Source organism: Salvelinus fontinalis, chromosome 17, assembly GCF_029448725.1.
Source record: "Salvelinus fontinalis isolate EN_2023a chromosome 17, ASM2944872v1, whole genome shotgun sequence".
Classification (NCBI taxonomy): Eukaryota; Metazoa; Chordata; class Actinopteri; order Salmoniformes; family Salmonidae; genus Salvelinus; species Salvelinus fontinalis.
The window spans coordinates 24,949,169-24,970,266 of record NC_074681.1 but is presented as its reverse complement, the minus strand read 5'-3'; the positions used below and the strand labels follow the sequence as shown (position 1 = coordinate 24,970,266).

The window sequence follows — 21,098 nt, the reverse complement described above, 5'->3', positions numbered from 1 at the left end:
TACATGTTGCATTTATATTTTTGTTCAGTGTATTTTGTCTTCTCATCTGTCCATTGTGTTTTTCTCTTGTCAGATGAACTGAAGTGGACATTTGCAGACCAGTGGCTGCTGAAGAGATGAGTTATTTTGTCAAAGGCACTCATGGTATGCATTTTTATTGTCTCAGATGATTTAGGTTTTAGAAACTACTTCACAATCTTTTACGGCCTTGAAAAGTATACATTTGTGTTCATACAGTTTTTAATCACTTTAGTGCAATTTTCACAAGTATGTGGTACATTTTCACAACTCTTAGTACAAAACTCAAAAGGATTTCCCCAGGTACATGAACAATGAGAATATCTACCACGATTCCGATGAGAACCTTAGGCCAAATGCTCAAGACAGGCTTGTTGCAAACTAGCTCCTGCTAAACATTGTTTCTTTCATTTCTTTAAATTATGAAATATGTCTCCAATGATCACACATGAGATCAAATTATAGAAATGTGATGTTCAGTCAATTTTAATGGGTAGTGAAAATGTATTGTCTAATGTGAAAACAGTGTAATGTACTGTAATTTACAGTGCCGTAGCATACTACAGTTAAAGGGAACTTTTTAAACATGTGTCTTACATTTTTTGCTATTGGAATAATTAGTTGTTAAAATAACTAAATTGAGACGATATCATTATGTTGTGTTTGTGATTAAACCAATGTGCTTATTATATTTCAACGGTTTTGAATGTAAAACTGGCTGCCTTACAAGAGTTACCAGTTTGGGTGTTTTATACTAAGAGTTTTGAAAATTCACCACATACTTGTGAAAATAGTACCAAAGCGATAAAAAAAAAATACCCCTGAGATAAGAAGTTACTGAAATGTATGTGGGAGTAGCCCTTTGTGTGTGCGTGCATGCCTGCGTGGGTGGGTGTGTGGGTGTCTCGTGTACCTGAAGGAGAGGAGCGGGTGACGTTCACTGTGTGAGTGCAGTGCTCCAGATAGACTGGCAGCAGGATGAGACTCAGAGGAACCACTACCAGGCCCTGCTCACTGTCATCAGGACTGTCCACCTCATGGAGGGCTCCAGCATCATGACCACCTGTTGCATCCCTGCTGGTAACACAGGAGGGTCTGCGTCCCAAATGGCACCTTATCCCTTTATTGTGCACAACTTTTGACCAAAGACCTATGGGCCTTGGTCAAAAGTAGTACTTTAAATAGGGTGCCATTTGGGATGCATACAAGGGTTAGCCTAGTGGCAAGAGTGAGGGCAGAAGCAAGAGGAGGAAGTGGAAGCTCAAAGATATGTACCAGTACTCCTCTCCTCAGAAAGTTGAGTTCTGTTACCTTTGGGTCCAGCACTGGCCCCCTCCCAGTCCTGCCCATCCAAGAGCCTGCCCAGCAAGAGCAGTGATCCAATAATCCCCCCTCACGCCTGTATGGAGACCCCGATCTGCCACCTCTCCTCTGGAAATATGATGCCCTGGATGTACATGGCCAAGCATAAATTAAACCAGGTGGGTGTTAAACCTTTGACTGCACTATGTGCTTGACTGCAAAGTGATAACATGGACAGTCATGTATTTTCTATACTTTTTCCTCACCCCTTGATTACAAACTCATGTATTCAGTGTCAGTACAAGGTTATCCCTTTCTGGGTCCCACCTACAATGCATTTCTGGATAAAGACAAACTAACTTCTAATCTGATTTTTAGAATAGAGGAATTTGGAAACAGCTACGCCAGATCGTCCTGTAGTTTTACTCCTCTGTTGATTTCTCTGTTCACTCAGAATGAGGTCACGGGGAAAGTGAGTCGTGGAGTGACAGCGCCCTCTAGTGCTCCCACTGCTCCAGAGCAGCAGGTGGGAAGGACGAGGGAGGCTCTGGCTCACTGGCAGGCCTGTACTGAGCCTCTCACTGAGGAGACCTGAGCCCTGCTGCACTTAGAGGACGTCAGGATGGAAGGCTTAATCCACCTGCACTACAGGAATACCAGTAAGAAAATAATGAGGGCCATTTGGTTGTAGTAGAAGTACTCTACGGACAAAAGTTGTACCGAATAATGTAAGGATACGACAGAAAGTTGTAATTGTGGATCTTCTCCTCAGATCTGTACGACCTTCCATTTCAAACCTTGGCTTTGAAGTACCCCAAGATGGCTGTGGAGGAGATCAGTAAAACTCATAGTCTCTACTGTGACTGGAAGCCAGTACAGGGTATGACAGAAATTACATTAAAACTGTTCCTATCAGATTCAATGATAAGTCAATGAAACATACCATACTGTAAAAATGTGTCCTTTAGAGAAGCCAGTGGTGACATCCACCAGTAGTCCGGTTAAGAAGGACCACAGCTTTGCCCAAAGATAATCCATGAGACCAAGGTATTTAGGGAAGATGAAAAGTCCCACCAACCTGGACTTCTTCAAGCGTTACCTGAAGGCCTATGATGCTCACGGAGCTCTGAAGTTCTACCAAGAGGTGGACAAGTTGCAGAACAGACCACCTTCGCCTCCAGAAGACCAAAATCAACAGCATTGTGGCCCGCTTCTTCAGATGATCAGACCTTGGTAACCAGTGGTGGAAAATGTACCCAAATGTCCTACTTGTGTAACGGCTCTCTTTCGGTGAGTGAGTTGACCAAGGCGCAGCGGGTGATGAATGCATAATGTTTTAATGACAAGACGGAAAAACACGAAACGAAATACACTTGAATGATTTACAAAATAACAAGACAGACCTAAACTATGAACTTACATGAAACGAGGAACACAATAAACAGGAACGACCGAGACAAGACAGTACCGTGTGGTGCAAAATACACAGACACAGCGACAATCACCCACAATCACCCAGTGAGAACCTCCTACCTTAATATGACTCTCAATTAGAGGAAAACGCAAAACACCTGCCTCTAATTAAGAGCCATACCAGGCAACCCAAAACCAACATAGAAACGGAAAACATAGACTGCCCACCCAAAACTCACGCCCTGACCATCACACACATACAAAACAACAGAAAACAGGTCAGGAACGTGACAGAACCCCCCCCCTCAAGGTGAAAACGCCGGGCGCACCAGCACAAAGTCCAGGGGAGGGTCTGGGTGGGCATCTGACCACGGTGGTGGCTCAGGCTCCGGACGCTGTCCCCACCCCACCATCGTCACTCCCCGCTTCTGCACCACACAGTACCGTGTGGTGCAAAATACACAGACACAGCGACAATCACCCACAAACAAACAGTGAGAACCTCCTACCTTAATATGACTCTCAATTAGAGGAAAACGCAAAACACCTGCCTCTAATTAAGAGCCATACCAGGCAACCCAAAACCAACATAGAAACGGAAAACATAGACTGCCCACCCAAAACTCACGCCCTGACCATCACACACATACAAAACAACAGAAAACAGGTCAGGAACGTGACAACTTGAGTAAAAGTAAAGATACTTTAATAGAAAATTACTCAAATAAAAGTTAAATCACCCAGTAAAATAGTACTTGAGTAAAAGTCTAAAAGTATTTGGTTTTAAATATACTTAATATGAAAAGTAAATGTAATTACTAAAATATACTTAAGTATCAAAAGTAAAAGTAAGTTCAAATTCCTTCTATTGGGGCGGCAGGTAGCCTAGTGGTTAGAGTGTACAGCCAGTAACCGAAAGGTTGCTAAATCAAATCCCTGAGCTGACAAGGTTAAAAAAAATCTGTCCTTCTGCCCCTGAACAAGGCAGTTAAACCCACTGTTCCCCAGTAGGCTGTCATTGTAAATAACAATTCGTTCTTAGCTGACTTGCCTAGTTAAATAAAGGTTACATTTTTTTTAAACAGACGGCACCATTTTCTTGTTTTTTAAATGTATGGATAGCCAGGGGCACACGCCAACACTCAGACAATATTTACAGATAGCCAGGGGCACACGCCAACACTCAGACAATATTTACAGATAGCCAGGGGCACACGCCAACACTCAGACAATATTTACAGATAGCCAGGGGCACACGCCAACACTCAGACAATATTTACAGATAGCCAGGGGCACACGCCAACACTCAGACAATATTTACAAACAAAGCATGTGTGTTTGGAGAGTCTGCCAGATCAGAGGCAGTGGGAATGACCAGGCATGTTCTTTTGATAAGTACATGAATGGACCATTTTCCTGTCCTGCTAAACATTCAAAATGTAACGAGTACTTTTGGGTGTCAGGCGAATAAAAAAGTACATTATGTTCTTTAAGAATGTAGTGAACTAAAAGTAGTCAAAAATATAAATAGTAAAGTACAGATATCCCAAAAAAATACTTTTTACTTAAGTACCTTACTGTACTGTTGGTAACCACACTGAATAGATAATATAATAGTTTGCCCTCTGACAAGGAAATTAATTTTCTGCCTTATAAGTTCATGAATAATCACATTTGAATCAGATATACTGCAGGCAATGTTGTCACTATGGGCATCACACTCACGCTTAAGACTCCCCTGTGTGCGCTGGAGTTAATGACATGCGCATGCCAATATAGTTAGCCTACTATTTTTAAGCAAGTGTAGGCCTAGTACAACTGCTAAACACTCTCCATTGCTAACAAGTTTCAGTTCTCTTTGTAGATCCAGTATTTTTCTTTTCAAAATTTGCCAAAATGCTACGTCTGTCCACTTATTGTATGTCAGTGTATTCGTAACAACCTAGCCAGTACGAATTTATATTAGATCAAACAAGCCTCACATAGTGATACTCATTGACCTCCATACAAAATTCCTAATTTTGTGGTCTTACTTTCCTGGCCAGATTTTGGACGGAGTAAACACTCTGACATCGCCTCTTCCTCTCTGGTATGGCCACACACCGCGGTTACTCCAGGAGCGCACACCCCTTTTTCCTGTGGATTATGTCACTGTCAATGGTTTTGCCAAAGGAGTGATATGAGGTAGGCTATGGTCTTTTCTCCTTTCGGCAAACGTTTGTCATCTCTCCTCCATGACCCAGCAACCCATTAAGTGGTTGAGTGGTATAGAGATTCATCTTTGTATCAGTGCCATTATAGTGTGTCAGAGACAGACAATCTGCATGTTAAAGTAGTCAATTTTCTTCATTGGCTGATTGCTCCCAACTCATATCTCCACCCAGTTGACTACTTTAAAAATGGTGGAAGCCCTCAATGGCAATGTACATGCTAAAACGGGTTATAGCCATGATGAGTTCTCTCTCTCTCTCTCTCTCTCTCTCTCTCTCTCTCTCTCTCTCTCTCTCTCTCTCTCTCTCTCTCTCTCTCTCTCTCTCTCTCTCTCTCTCTCTCTCTCTCTCTCTCTCTCTCTCTCTCTCTCTCTCTCTCTCTCTCTCTCTCTCTCTCTCTCTCTCTCTCTCTCTCTCTCGATAGCCTCCTTTTGGCAAGGTAAACAAGTGAATCCTACTGCGGAAGAGTTTTGATATCTTCCACACCCCCTTTGTATCAGACGTAGGCTATTGTCAGAGAAAAGCATGCACACATTTAAAAACTATATTCTCCTTTGATTATATACAAAATGTCTTTCACAACTAACTTAATTTGTTTATCACTTTACACATTTGTTGGGTCCACCCATGTAAAACATAATTTGCTCATTTCATTACAGGCCATTTTTGTTCTCTCCTCGCTGCCTCTCCACGATTGCCATTGACTTTTTTTCCAAAAGGAGGCAAGAGAGGACGGAGGAGAAAGAACGCAGTGTCACGTTCCTGACCTATTTCTGTTAGTTTGTTATATGTGTTAGTTGGTCAGGACGTGAGTTTGGGTGGGCATTCTATGTTTTCTGTTTCTATGTTGGTTTATGGGTTGCCTGGTATGGCTCTTAATTAGAGGCAGGTGTTTGGCGTTCCTCTAATTAAGAGTCATATTTAGGTAGGTGTTTTCACAGTGTTCGTTGTGGGTGATTGTCTCCTGTGTTTGTGTATGTCGTTGCGCCACACGGGACTGTTTTCGGTTTGTTTGTTCAGTGTCATTTATGTGTAGGCTTTTTCCCTGTTCATGCGTTCTCGTGTGTTATGTGAGTCCGTCGTCCAGATCTGTCTACACCGTTTGTTGTTTTGTTAGTTTATTAGTCAAGTTCGTGTTTTCGTGTTTTTTCTTTAATAAATCATGTCTTCACAATCCGCTGCATATTGGTTCAATCCCTGCTCCTCCTCTTCTGATGAAGAGGAAGAGGAAAACCGTTACACGCAGAAGTTGAGCAAATCTATTTGAGAAAATACATGTTTCTACTTGACATTGCCACTTCTGTAAGTTCTGAAGGCAAGGAGAGAGTATTCATATAAATAGATCATTCTCACGAAACTGTCCCCAATCTTTTTTCTTCAAATTTGAAAAAATGACTGAGATTAGGATCTGTACATTATTTCATAATCAGTTTTTTAAAATCAGATATGCATTTGACCAACATCTTCACAAAAGTAGCATTACTGCAACAGTTTGACATCCAATAAAGTAATAAACAAATTCATACATACAAATTCAAATAAAAAATCATTTTTTGTCAAAGTCAGGAATGGTTGAATGGCACTGGAATGGATAGCAGCCATTTAATGGGCTCCTGACCAATTCTGTTAGTGTTTTTTGTTGTTGTTGCTGATCATAACATTATGTACCAAAGAAAGTTTCTGCCATTGTTCCCTATGACCGAAAAGAGCTTCTGGACATCAGAACAGCAATCACTAACCTCGATTTGGATGAAGATTTCTACTTCAATGAGTCGGAGGCGCAAGACGTACAACTCACACTGGACCAGGCCCTAATCCCAAAGACTCGGAAGAGGAGAAAGGTGGCGTAAGAGAGGAAGACGTGCAGGCACCCTGACGAAACTACATTGGCAAGTACATAAACCACCTCTACCCTCCGTTCTATTGTCAAACGAACAATCACTGGAGAACAAACTGGATGAGCTCAGTTTGAGACTATTAATGGGACCTGAACTGCAATATCTTATGCTTTTCCGAGTCGTGGCTGAACAATGTACAGTACATCTAGGTTGCTTTTTCTATGCATCGGTAGGACAGAATGGCAGCGCCGAGTAAGCTCAAGACAGAGGTGTGCTTCTTAACTGGTGGTGCGCGATCTCTAATATTAAGGAAGTCTCGAGGTTCTGCTCACTTGAGTTAGAATACCTCATGATAAGCTGTAGACCATATTATTTACCAAATGAGTTCTCAGCTACACTCAGTGTACAAAATCTCTGTCCATGACAGACTAACCAGGTAAAAGTTATGATCCCTTATTGATGTCACGTGTTAAATCCAATTCAATCAGAAGGGGAGGAGACCAGTTAAATAAATATTTTTAAGCCTTGAGGCATCGATTTTGTATGTGTGCCATTCAGAGGGTGAACTGGCAAGACAAAAGAGTTAGTGCTTTCAAAGTATTCATACCCTTTGACTTATTCCACATTTTGTTTTGTTAGCCTGAATTCAAAATAAATTAAATACATTTCTCATCCATCTACACACAATACCCCATAATGACAAAGTGAAAATGTTTAGAAATGTTTGCACATTTATTGAAAATGAAATGGAAATATATAATTTACATATGTTTTCACACCCCTGAGTCAATACTTTGTAGAAGACCTTTGGCAGCGATCACTGAGTAAGTGATGAAGAGCTTTCCACACCTGGATTGTGCAACATTTGCCCATTAGTATTTTCACAATTCTTCAAGCTCTGTCAAATTGGTTGATCATTGCTAGACAACCATTTTTTAGGTCTTGCCATGGATTTTCAAAGTAGATTTAAGTCAAATCTAACTCTGCCATTCAGGAACATTCACCGACTTCTTGGTAAACAACTCCACTGTAGATTTGGCCTTGTGTTTCAGGTGACTATCCTGCTGAAAGGTGAATTAATCTCCCAGTGTCTGGTGGAATGCAGACAACCAGGTTTTCCTCTAGGATTTTGACTGTGCTTAGCTCCATTCCGTTTATTTATCCTGAACAACTCCCCAGTCCTTAACGATTACAATCATATCCATAACATGATGCAGCCACCACAATTTTTTGTTGTTGTACTTTTACCCGTTTTTCTCCGCATTTTAGTGATATTTAATTGGTAGGTCTTGTCCTATCGCTGCAACTCCCCTACAGGCTCAGGAGAGGCGAACGTTGAGAGCCATGCGTCCTCTGAAACACAACCCTGCCATGCCGCACTGCCATGCTGCTTCTTGACACACTGCTTTCTTAACTCGGAAGCCAGCTGAACCAATGTGTCGGAGGAAGCACCATCCAGCTGGTGACCGTAGTCAGCTTGCAGGCGCCCGGCCCGCCACAAAGATTCGCTAGAGCACGATGGGACAAGGAAATCCTGGCAGGCCAAACCCTCCCCTAACCCGGACGATGCTGGGCCAATTGTGGGTCACCCAGTCACGGCCGGCTGTGACACAGCCTGGGATCGAACCTTGGTCTGTAGTGACGCTTCAGACCTCTGCGCTACTCGGGAGGCCCCATCAGCCACCCCAATGCTTGAAAATATGGAGAGAGGTACTCAGTAATAATTTATGTTGGATTGGATTTGCCCCAAACATAACTTTTTACCCTGAATATAAAGTGTTAATTACTTTGCCACATTTTATGCAGTATTACTTTACTGCCTTGTTGCAAACAAGATGCATTTTTTAAAATATTTTTATTCTATACAGGCTTAATTCTTCTCACTCTTTCAATTTTGTTAGTAATGTAGAGTAACTACAATGTTGTGGATCCATCCTCAGTTCTCCAATCACAGCCATTAAACTCTGTTTTAAAGCAACCATTGGCCTCATGGTGAAATCCCTTCTTCTTCAGCAATTGAGTTAGGAAAGACACCTGCATCTTTGCAGTGACTGCATATTCATACAGCATCCAAAGTGTAATAAATAACTTCACCATGCTCAAAGGGGTATTCAAAGGCAGCTTTTTTGTTTGTTTTTACCCAGCTACCAATAGGTGTCCTTCTTTGCAAGGCATTGGAAAACCTCTCTGGTCTTTGTAATTGAATCTGTGTTTGAAAGTCACTGCTTGACTGAGGGACCTTACATATAATTGTATGTGTAGGGTACAGAGATGAGAGTCATTTAAAAATCATGTTAAACACTATTATTGCACACAGAGTGAGTCCATGCAACGCATGTGACTTGTTAAGCCAATTGCTACTCCTGAACTTATTTAGGCTTTCCATAAAAGTGTTTCAATACAACGTCAACAGTGAAGAGGCGACTGGGATGCTGGCCTTCTAGGCAGAGTTACAAAGAAAAAGCCATATCTCAGACTGGCCAATAAAAATAAACGGTTATGATGGCCAAAGGGACTGGACAGAGGAACTCTGCCTAGAAGACCAGCATCCCGGAGTCGCGTCTTCAGTGTTGACGTTGAGACTGGTGTTTTGCGGGTACTATTAAATGAAGCTGCCAGTTGAGGACTTGTGAGGCGTCTGTTTCTCATACTAGACACTATAATGTACTTGTGCACCGGGGCCTCCCACTCCTCTTTCTGTCTGGTTAGAGACAGTTTGTGCTGTTCTGTGAAGGGAGTAGTACACAGCGTTGTACCAGATCTTCAGTTTCTTGGCAATTTCTCACATGGAATAGCCTTCATTTCTCAGAACAAGAATAGACTGATGAGTTTCAAAAGAAAGTTATTTGTTTCTTGCCATTTTGAGCCTGTACTCAAACCCGCAAATGCTGATGCTACAGATACTCAACTAGTCTAAAGAATGCTAGTCTAAAGAATGAAGTGTTATTGCTTCTTTAATCAGGACAACAGTTTTCAGCTGTGCTAACATAATTGCAAAAGGGTTTTCTAATGATCACTTAGCCTTATAAAATGATAAACTTGGATTAGCTAACACAACGTGCTATTGGAACACAGGAGTGATGGTTGTTGATAATCGGACTCTGTATGCCTATGTAGATATTTCATAAAAAATCAGCTGTTTCCAGCTACAATTGTCATTTACAACATTAACAATGTCTACGCTGTATTTCTGATCAATTTTATGTTATTTTAATGGACAAAAAAAGTGTTTTTCTTTCAAAAACAAGGAAACTTCTAAGTGACCACAAACTTTTGAACGGTAGTATATTTTTGTTCAGTGTATAAAGCATGATGATGACATGTTTAAGCCACTGCAAATGGTTCTCAAACTCAAAGCAATTAAGATCATTGAGTGAGCATTTGTGAAGTACTATCTGCCAAGTGAGTGAGACCATGTACAGTGCATTCGGAAAGTATTCAGACCCTATGACTTTTTACACATTTTGTTAAGTTACAGCCTTATTTTAAAATTGATTAAATATACTTTTTTCCCCTCAATCTACACACAATACCCCATAATGACAAAGCGAAAAAGTTTGGAATGTAGTAAAAAAATATTTGCATAAGTATTCAGACCCTTTGCTATGTAACTAGAAATCTAGCTCATGTGCATCCTGTTTCCATTGATCATCCTTGAGATGTATCTACAACTTGATTGGAGTCCACCTGTGGTAAATTCCATTGATTTGACATGATTTGGAAAGGCACACACCTGTCTATATAAAAGTCCCACAGTTGACAGTGCATGTCAGAGCAAAAACCAAGCTATGGGGTCAAAGGAATTGTCGGTATAGCTCAGAGACAGAATTGTGACGAAGCACAGATCTGGGGATGGGTACCAACATTTGCAGCATTGAAGGTCCCCAAGAACACAGTGGTCTCCATCATTCTGAAATGGAAGAAGTTTGGAACCTCCAAGACTCTTCCTAGAGCTGGCCGCCCGGCCAAACTGCGCAATCGGGGGAGAAGGGCCTTGGTCAGGGAGGTGACCAAGAACCCGATGGTCACTCTGACAGAGCTCCAGAGTTCCTCTGTAGAGATGCCAGAACCTTCCAGAAGGACAACCATCTCTGCAGCACTCCACCAATCAGGCCTTTATGGTAGAGTGGCCAGACGGAAGCCACTCCTCAGTAAAAGGCACATGACAGCCCGCTTGGAGTTTGCCAAAAGTCACCTAAATGACTCTCAGACCATGAGAAACAAGATTCTCTGGTCCGATGAAACCAAGATTGAACTCTTTGGCCTGACTGCCGAGCGCCCCGTCTGGAGGAAACATGGTACCTACGGTGACGCGTGGTGGCAGCATCATGCTGTGGGAATGTTTTTCAGTGGCAGGGACTGGAAGATGAGTCAGGAACGAGGGAGAGATGAACGGAGCAAAGTACAGAGAGATCCTTGATAAACCTGCTCCAGAGCACTCAGGTTCTCAGACTGGGGCCAAGGTTCAACAGGACAACGACCCAAGACAATGCAGGAGTGTCTTCGGGACAAGTCTCTGAATGTCCTTGAATGGCCCAGCCAGAGCCCGGACTTAAACCCGATCGAACATCTCTGGAAAGACCTGAAAATAGCTGTTTAGCGACACTCCCCATCCAACCTGACAGAGCTTGAGAGGATCTACAGAGAAGAATAGGAGAAACTCCCCAAATACAGGTGTGCCAAACTTGTGGCATCATACCCAAGAAGACTCAAGGCTGTAATCACTGCCAAAGGTGCTTCAACAAAGTACTGAGTAAAGGGTCTGAATACTTATGTAAATGTGATTTCAGTTTTTTATTTATAATACATTTACAAAAATTTCTAAAACCCTGTTTTTGCTTTGTCATTATGGGGTCCTGTGTGTAGATTGGGGGGGGGGGGGGGGGGGACGATTTAATCCATTTCAGAATAAGGCTGTAATGTAATGTAAAAAAAAATTGGAATGTCAAGGGGTCTGAAAACTTTCCAAATGCACTGTACATTGTAAATGTATCACCATAGACACTTTTGCTCATCTCAACATAGTGCATCAGCAAATGTTTGGCATAATCAAGGTCATGTCTCCTCCTGTCATCTGAATCTAGCAAAATTGACATGCCTACACCGCAGGACATAATGGTGATAGACCTCTTTGAAAACAACATCCTTCAATACTATTGGACACGTGTAGAGCCAAAACTGCCTGTACTCAGTGGCCTTCCATCGGTCAAGTTCTGCCAGTGACAGAGGTTGTCAGGCAAATTCTTTTGGCAATAAGCCTCAAAAGGAGATCAGAGCCTCTGATAGTTTGGTTTTCTGAGAGGAAGATGGTCTGCATGTTCTTGGACCTCGTTTAAGGAAAATCAACATCCTCATGACACCTAAGCACAACATATGAATACAATCTAATGGAAACCCTGAAATACAAGAAACGCCGGTGTCTATCAATGGAGATGCAGCCACAGTCTTTGATGGCTAGCCATATAGGCCAGCCATCATTTATCTCCCCTCAGAGTGCAACACTATTCTTCAGTTCCAAGAGCCTTTACTCTGATATCTTTCACATGCAAAATATCCAATATAGAATTTGATACATTTTAGCATGGCTCGCACTGGTGCATCAAAGAAAAGCTTTGATTGTGACATGGTAATGACAATTTGTCAGATTGATACCTGAAACTATGAACACATTCAACTCAGGACACCAGTCAGGTAATCATCCATAGGGACTGGCTTATCCTCTCCAGTGTATAAGGCAACAGCGAAAGAATGGAAATGATTAAAGCTGCATAAAATAGGCCAAAGTTCAGAGCTAGATGATTTGGAGAGGGCACACCAACATTGATTATCAAATCCTCAATGAAATCTGAATGCTCAGCGTCTTCACTATACTCTGCTCAACACCATAATATGGATAGTTACCAGAGGTGTGGACTCAAGTCACATGACTTGGACTCGAGTCAGACTCGAGTCACAAATATGATGACTTGCAACTCGACTTTGACTTTAACACCAATGACTCGTGACTTAACTTGGACTTGAGCCTTTTGACTCGAACTGACTTGATACCCTCCAAGCCCAAATATAAAAAATGATGCTATTAAAAAAAGTGTGCAGTGCATCAACTCTTCATTTAACGGATTACAGTTTGAATCGGACAGCAGCCAATCAAATTGTGCCAGCTGAGAAAAAGTTGCAGTTGGCAGTACAGAGGAACGTCGGCGAGAGAATTCAGATGGAGCTCTTGGAAAGATGATACCCCAAATTATTATTTTCAGATATAAAGATATACGCTCTATCAACAAAAAAACGGATTGCAACTTGAAAAACATGCGTGAAGAAAATGACAGACAAAGGCGCAACAACTTCCAACTTTGTTTGACGTTTGAAGCTGCACAAAGAACGGTAAGTCATTGCTAATTTAGCTGACGTTAAATCAATGAGCCTCCACACAGTCAGTCAGTGCGGGAACGTAATCATTGGACCCAAGATTGAGCTACATCTGGCTTGGCAGTTGGTAGCCTAAATCCTGGCTGATGTAACCCAGTTCCAAAAGCCATTGACTAATGTTAGCCTACTGTAACCCCCTACTGTAACCCCAGTTGAGTGTGTGTGTGTGTGTGTGTGTGTGTGTGTGTGTGTGTGTGTGTGTGTGTGTGTGTGTGTGTGTGTTAAGATTGGACGATTGTGTACAAGCCTACATCGCCCCATAGCGATCCTCGATTGTTGATCGCTATTGGGGGGGGGGGGGGGGGGGGGGTCTTTCTTATGGATACCCATGTATTTCCATGGAAATATAAAGTTTATTATTAAAGTAATTGTCACAAGCCGGCTCATAGCCTGTGACAAAAATGAGGGGACACGAACAACAGGTATAGGCCAATTAAAAGTGTTCTTTATTATTAACAAAACTATTAACTTTAAACTAAGAAAAAGTAATGAGGTGTGGAAGTATCATAATGTAAGGTGTATGTAAAGTGCATGGATGCGTGAATGTGTGTGTGAACATGACCTAGTGAAAACTATGCAAAACTACAAAGGAACAAACAAAACATGATCATACCTGGAGGAGCAGAGAGAGAGAGAGAGAGGTGATTAGTGAAACAGTTTATAAATACCCTGAGCCCAGGTGACTCCAATCACTAACGACCCTCCTCTGCCTGCAGGAGGAAACGCCCCCTGCACTGCAGAGGAGGAGCCGTGACAGTAATAAATATATTTTTAAAAGCATTCATGAGTTGCGTAAATGTAATATACTAACTATTACTCTTGTTAAAAGTATGAAATGGTATTACATTTGGTGAAGAGCACATTATGTCTGTTTAGGACTCGAAACGCAAAGTTTAGGACTTGAGACTTGACTCGAACTTGCTTATCTTGACTTGAGACTTTACTTGGGACTTGAGTGCTAAGACTTGAGACTTACTTCTGACTTGTAAAACAATGACTTGGCCCCACATTTCTCAATAGGGTTGTACTCTCTGGGTGCATGCTAGCCAGCAGATCCGACCCACTTGCTTACAGCTGCACTAAGGTCGGATAGACTTCCTGTGTTAAGATATCGCAGAGTCAGAGTGAGATGTCTCTGAAAAATATACCTCAATAAGAAATGCTTCGTACTCCGACAGTGTCCCAACTGTTACCCGGAGGGGATTGAACGACTGCTACTTAACTAGCAGTTGTTCAATCTTCTTGTGTAAGAGTTGGAATAATGGGACAATTCAGAGTACAACGCTTTTTTAAAATTGAGATACGTTTTCCCTTGACATATCTTGCTCCAGCTCCGCAGTGTCTTAATCTACACAGGAAGTCTGTCCAAACCTCGTGCAGTTGTACACAAGCGGGTCAGATCTGCTGGCTAGGTGTATGCATCTTTTGGAACATTAAGCCCCTCTCGGAGAATTACCAATAAACAACTTACCCAAGATGCCAGATTCACACATATACCACCCTTTGTTGCAGTTTGAGAAGCTGCTGCTTCACACACTATCAGACGACCACTCAATCACATCACTATCAAACAACCTTTCAGTATGATCACTTGTAACACTGGAGGAGGTGTCACTCAAGTTACCATCTACACTAGTATCAGTAGAGATGTCAGATGTACGTTATTGCTAGACTCTGCCAGAGCTACAGTAAAACATCCGCATGGAATTTACACCACCGTTTATGATAAGCCAGAGCTAAATTGCAGTAATCCAACAAAAAATCAAACTAAGTACCATTTGCATTCATAGTTGACAAAATGATTGTGTCTTACCTCTTCAGCCATTGTCGTCTTCTCCACATGCCTTGATTAGCTTGAAATTGGTTGTGCTCTGTGTTAATGATCATAGGATACCCATACTAATAAGGCAATCATGACAATCGGGTGCATCTCTCAGACGATGTCACGAACCGGTTAACAAGCAGCGTACCACCCTGCATCTCACTGCTGGCTTGCTTCTGAGGCTAAGCAGGTTTGGTCCTGGTCAGTCCCTGGATGGGAGATAAGATTCTGCTGGAAGTGGTGTTGGAGGAGGCACCCTTTCCTGTGGTCAAAAAAACATCCCAATACCCCAGGGCAGTGATTGGGGACATTTCCAAGATGGCGTAGCAGTCGGACGTGTGTTTGTCTTGTCCCGTCTTGTCCCGCGTAAATAGTCCTCGTATTTTTTGTATACATTTCGTATACATTTTAATTTCACTTTCCATCTTGGAACTGAATATACATTCCCGCAACCCGCCTCACCCAATGCGGTACGGATCTGCTATTTTTTTTATACTTTAGAACCGTAACCCCAATCAGAAGCTAGCCAGATAACTAGCTACTAGCTAGTAGTCAGTTAGCCACTGCTGCGGTCTTCACCCTTAACTCGGACACCAGCCAGCTTCAGCTCGGGCCAATACATGCCAGTCTGCAGGTGTGATATCAACCCAGAGAATATAGGACTGCTTTTTCTCTACCACATCACCGGATTCCTGACGCAAGCTCTGGACAATTACACCGGATCATCGTCGCTAGCTAGCTGCAACCAAGTGGCTACTACTGGCTAATACCTCTGTCCCGAAACAAGCACCAGTTAGCCTTGAGCTAGCCTCGAGCTAGGCCCATCTAGCGGCTAGCCGAAGAGGTCTACCTGCGAATTCTTGGGCTACAATACCTCTTTTGCCAATTGGACTGGACCCTTTATTGCCGACACGGAGCCCCGCCGATCCATCACGACTGGTCTGCCGACGTAATTGTCCGAGGTGGTTTCAACAGGCTTTTCCATTGCGACGTTTCTGAATACCCACCTGCTAATTATTAGCTGTCTTATCGGCTGCTATCTAAATAAATATACCGGACAATTTTTTTATTTTTTTCTTGGGTCACTATATCTATTTTGCCAATTGGATCGATCCCCTCTACCACACGGAACCCCACTAATCTACTGACGGAAACGAACGAGGTGAAAAAATAAAATAATAATTATTATTATTTAAAAAACAAACAAAAAAAGACAGACCTCCATCCTATGTTATCTTGCTACCGATAGCCAGCTACCCGGCCAGCTGTCTGGATCGCCGTGACCCCAACCAACCTCTACTCACTGGACCCTTATGATCACTCGATTAAGCATGCCTCTCCTTAATGTAAATATGCCTTGTCCATTGCTGTTCTGGTTAGTGTTTATTGGCTTATTTCACTGTAGAGCCTCTAGCCCTGCTCACTATATATCCAACCTCTCAGTTCCACCACCCACATATGTGATGACATCACCTGGTTTCAATGATGTTTCTAGAGACAATATCTCTCTCATCATCACTCATTACCTAGGTTTACCTCCACTGTATTCACATCCTACCATACCTTTGTCTGTACATTATTCCTTGAAGCTATTTTATCGCCCCCAGAAACTTCCTTTTACTCTCTGTTCTAGACGTTCTAAACGACCAATTCTCATAGCTTTTAGCCGTACCCTTATCCTACTCCTCCTCTGTTCCTCTGGTGATGTAGAGGTGAATCCAGGCCCTGCAGTACCTAGCTCCACTCCTACTCCCCAGGCGCTCTCTTTTGATGACTTCTGTAACCGTAATAGCCTTGGTTTCATGCATGTTAACATTAGAAGCCTCCTCCCTAAGTTTGTTTTGTTCACTGCTTTAGCACACTCTGCCAACCCAGATGTTTTAGCCGTGTCTGAATCCTGGCTTAGGAAGACCACCAAAAATTCTGACATTTTCATCCCTAACTACAAGATTTTCAGACAAGATAGAACGGCCAAAGGGGGCGGTGTTGCAATCTACTGCAAGGATTGCCTGCAGAGTTCTGTTTTACTATCCAGGTCTGTTCCGAAACAATTTGAACTCCTACTTTTAAAAATCCACCTCTCTAAAAACAAGTCTCTCACTGTTGCCGCCTGCTATAGACCACCCTCTGCCCCCAGCTGTGCTCTGGACACCATATGTGAACTGATTGCCCCCCATCTATCTTCAGAGCTTGTGCTGCTAGGCGACCTAAATTGGAACATGCTTAACACCCCAGCCATCCTACAATCTAAGCTTGATGCCCTCAATCTCACACAAATTATCAATGAACCTACCAGATATCACCCCAATTCCGTAAACACGGGTACCCTCATAGACATCATCCTAACCAACTTGCCCTCCAAATACACCTCTGCTGTTTTCAACCAAGATCTCAGCGATCACTGCCTCATTGCCTGTATCCGTAATGGGTCAGCGATCAACCGACCTCCACTCATCACTGTCAAACGCTCCCTGAAACACTTCAGCGAGCAGGCCTTTCTAATCGACCTGGCCGAGGTATCCTGGAAGGATATTGATCTCATCCCGTCAGTAGAGGATGCCTGGATATTTTTTTTAAATGCCTTCCTCACCATCTTGAATAAGCATGCCCCATTCAAGAAATTTAGAACCAGGAACAGATATAGCCCTTGGTTCTCTCCTGACCTGACTGCCCTTAACCAACAGAAAAACATCCTATGGCGTTCTGCATTAGCATCGAACAGCCCCCGTGATGTGCAACTTTTCAGGGAAGCTAGAAACCAGTATACACAGGCAGTTAGAAAAGCCAAGGCTAGCTTTTTCAAGCAGAAATTTGCTTCCTGCAACACAAACTCAAAAAAGTTCTGGGACACTGTAAAGTCCATGGAGAATAAGAACACCTCCTCCCAGCTTCCAACTGCACTGAAGATAGGAAATACTGTCACCACCGACAAATCCACTATAATTGAGAATTTCAATAAGCATTTTTCTACGGCTGGCCATGCTTTCCACCTGGCTACCCCTACCCCGGTCAACAGCACTGCCCTCCCCTCTGCTACTCGCCCAAGCCTTCCCCACTTCTCTTTCTCCCAAATACAGTCAGCTGATGTTTTGAAAGAGCTGCAAAATCTGGACCCTTACAAATCAGCCGGGCTAGATAATCTGGACCCTTTCTTTCTAAAACTATCTGCTGAAATTGTTGCCACCCCTATTACCAGCCTTTTCAACCTCTCTTTCGTGTCGTCTGAGATTCCCAAAGATTGGAAAGCAGCTGTGGTTATCCCCCTCTTCAAAGGGGGAGACACTCTAGACCCAAACTGCTACAGCCCTATATCTATCCTACCCTGCCTTTCTAAGGTCTTCGAAAGCCAAGTCAACAAACAGATTACCGACCATCTCGAATCCCACCATACCTTCTCCGCTATGCAATCTGGTTTCAGAGCTGGTCATGGGTGCACCTCAGCCACGCTCAAGGTCATAAACAATATCTTAACCGCTATCGATAGGAAACAGTACTGTGCAGCCATATTCATTGACCTGGCCAAGGCTTTTGACTCTGTCAATCACCACATCCTCATCGGCAGACTCGACAGCCTTGGTTTCTCTAATGATTGCCTCGCCTGGTTCACCAACTACTTCTCTGATCGAGTTCAGTGTGTCAAATCGGAGGGTCTGTTGTCCGGACCTCTGGCAGTCTCTATGGGGGTGCCACAGGGTTCAATTCTTGGACCGACTCTCTTCTCTGTATACATCAATGATGTCGCTCTTGCTGCTGGTGAGTCTCTGATCCACCTCTACGCAGACGACACTATTCTGTATACTTCTGGCCCTTCTTTTGACACTGTGTTAACAACCCTCCAGGCGAGCTTCAATGCCATACAACTCTCCTTCCGTGGCCTCCAATTGCTCTTAAATACAAGTAAAACTAAATGCATGCTCTTCAACCGATCGCTGCCTGCACCTGCCCGCCTGTCCAACATCACTACTCTGGACGGCTCTGACTTAGAATATGTGGACAACTACAAATACCTAGGTGTCTGGTTAGACTGTAAACTCTCCTTCCAGACTCACATCAAGAATCTCCAATCCAAAGTTAAATCTAGAATCGGCTTCCTATTCCGCAACAAAGCATCCTTCACTCATGCTGCCAAACATACCCTTGTAAAACTGACCATCCTACCAATCCTCGACTTCGGTGATGTCATTTACAAAATAGCCTCCAAAACCCTACTCAATAAATTGGATGCAGTCTATCACAGTGCCATCCGTTTTGTCACCAAAGCCCCATATACTACCCACCACTGCGACCTGTACGCTCTCGTTGGCTGGCCCTCGCTTCACACTCGTCGCCAAACCCACTGGCTCCAGGTCATCTACAAGACCCTGCTAGGTAAAGTCCCCCCTTATCTCAGCTCGCTGGTCACCATAGCAACGCCCACCCGTAGCACGCGCTCCAGCAGGTATATCTCTCTGGTCACCCCCAAAACCAATTCTTCCTTTGGCCGCCTCTCCTTCCAGTTCTCTGCTGCCAATGACTGGAACGAACTACAAAAATCTCTGAAACTGGAAACACTTATCTCCCTCACTAGCTTTAAGCACCAGCTTTCAGAGCAGCTCATAGATTACTGCACCTGTACATAGCCCATCTATAATTTAGCCCAAACAACTACCTCTTTACCTACTGTATTTATTTATTTTGCTCCTTTGCACCCCATTATTTCTATCTCTACTTTGCACCTTCTTCCACTGCAAACCAACCATTCCAGTGTTTTTTTTACTTCCTATATTGTATTTACTTCGCCACCATGGCCTTTTTATATTTTTATTTATTTATATATATATTTTGTTTGCCTTCACATCCCTTATCTCACCTCACTTGCTCATATTGTATATAGACTTATTTTTCACTGTATTATTGACTGTATGTTTGTTTTACTCCATGTGTAACTATGTGTTGTTGTATGTGTCGAACTGCTTTGCTTTATCTTGGCCAGGTCGCAATTGTAAATGAGAACGTGTTCTCAATTTGCCTACCTGGTTAAATAAAGGTGAAATAAAAAAATAAAATAAAAAATTGCACTGTGTAGGGTGCGGTCTTTCAGATGGGACATTGAATGGGTGTCCTGACTCTCTGTGGTCACTAAAGATCCCATGGCACTTTGTGTAAGAGTAGGGGTGTTAACCCTGGTGTCCTGGCTAAATTCCCAATCTGGCTGTCACCGTATTCTCTCCCCTGTATCTATTCCCCAGGTTGTTGCTGTAAATGAGAATGTGTTTTCAGTCAACTTACCTGGTAAAATAAAAACAAGACCTGTTTTTCACTAGTGTGGCAACACTTCATGCAATGTAAATCACAAAACATTATATGGCAACTTAGCCCTATAAATAGAATGCCAAATTCATGATAATAAATGTGGATTTGTCTTGTCCATATATATTATGAATAACATATTTATAAAGACAATATCTAATGGCAAAAGTGTATTAATAATATCATGAATTTGGCATCCTATTTATAGGGCTACTGATTGTATACTTATCTACACATTGAAATGATGGTGTGCTTTGGGCAAATCAGATGTCAATGTACTACTACATTGAGTGTAGCCTACATAAACCCAACCTCACTATGAATTTACTTTCACATAGATTGTGGAAAATAAGTTAGCTTTCAACTATTCAATGTTAAGGTAGAGCATGAGTAAGCAAATGAGTGTGAAAGCTGATCAAAGTTTTTTGTGTTGACATGATAGCTCAGTAGAAATGAACACAGCTTGTTTCCAAAGCTAAGTAGGGTACATAGAGGTAAGCATCTGGATGGTGGACATGTTCTCCTCATATACCAATAGGAGTCACTGTTAAGGCAGGAATTGTTGACTGTGGCTACAGATTTGATTTAAATATACCTCTAGGTATCTCTTTATTTTGGTTGATGGCATGACATTGAAATAATGACGTTGATTCAAACATACCATTTCACTATCAACATTGAAACAAGGTCAAATAAAATATGTCTAATCAAATATGAAATTCAACATTATTTCAACCACCCACCTATAGGATAAAAAAAAAATAGGATGAAAAACAA

The 21,098-nt window shown here is 42.5% G+C and overlaps 1 pseudogene; it reads left to right on the top strand.

The window, feature by feature from the left end:
* Window positions 1–269: 269 nt before the first annotated feature.
* LOC129813481 (regulator of G-protein signaling protein-like) overlaps window positions 270–21,098 on the top strand; it is a 29,806-nt pseudogene continuing 8,977 nt past the window's right edge.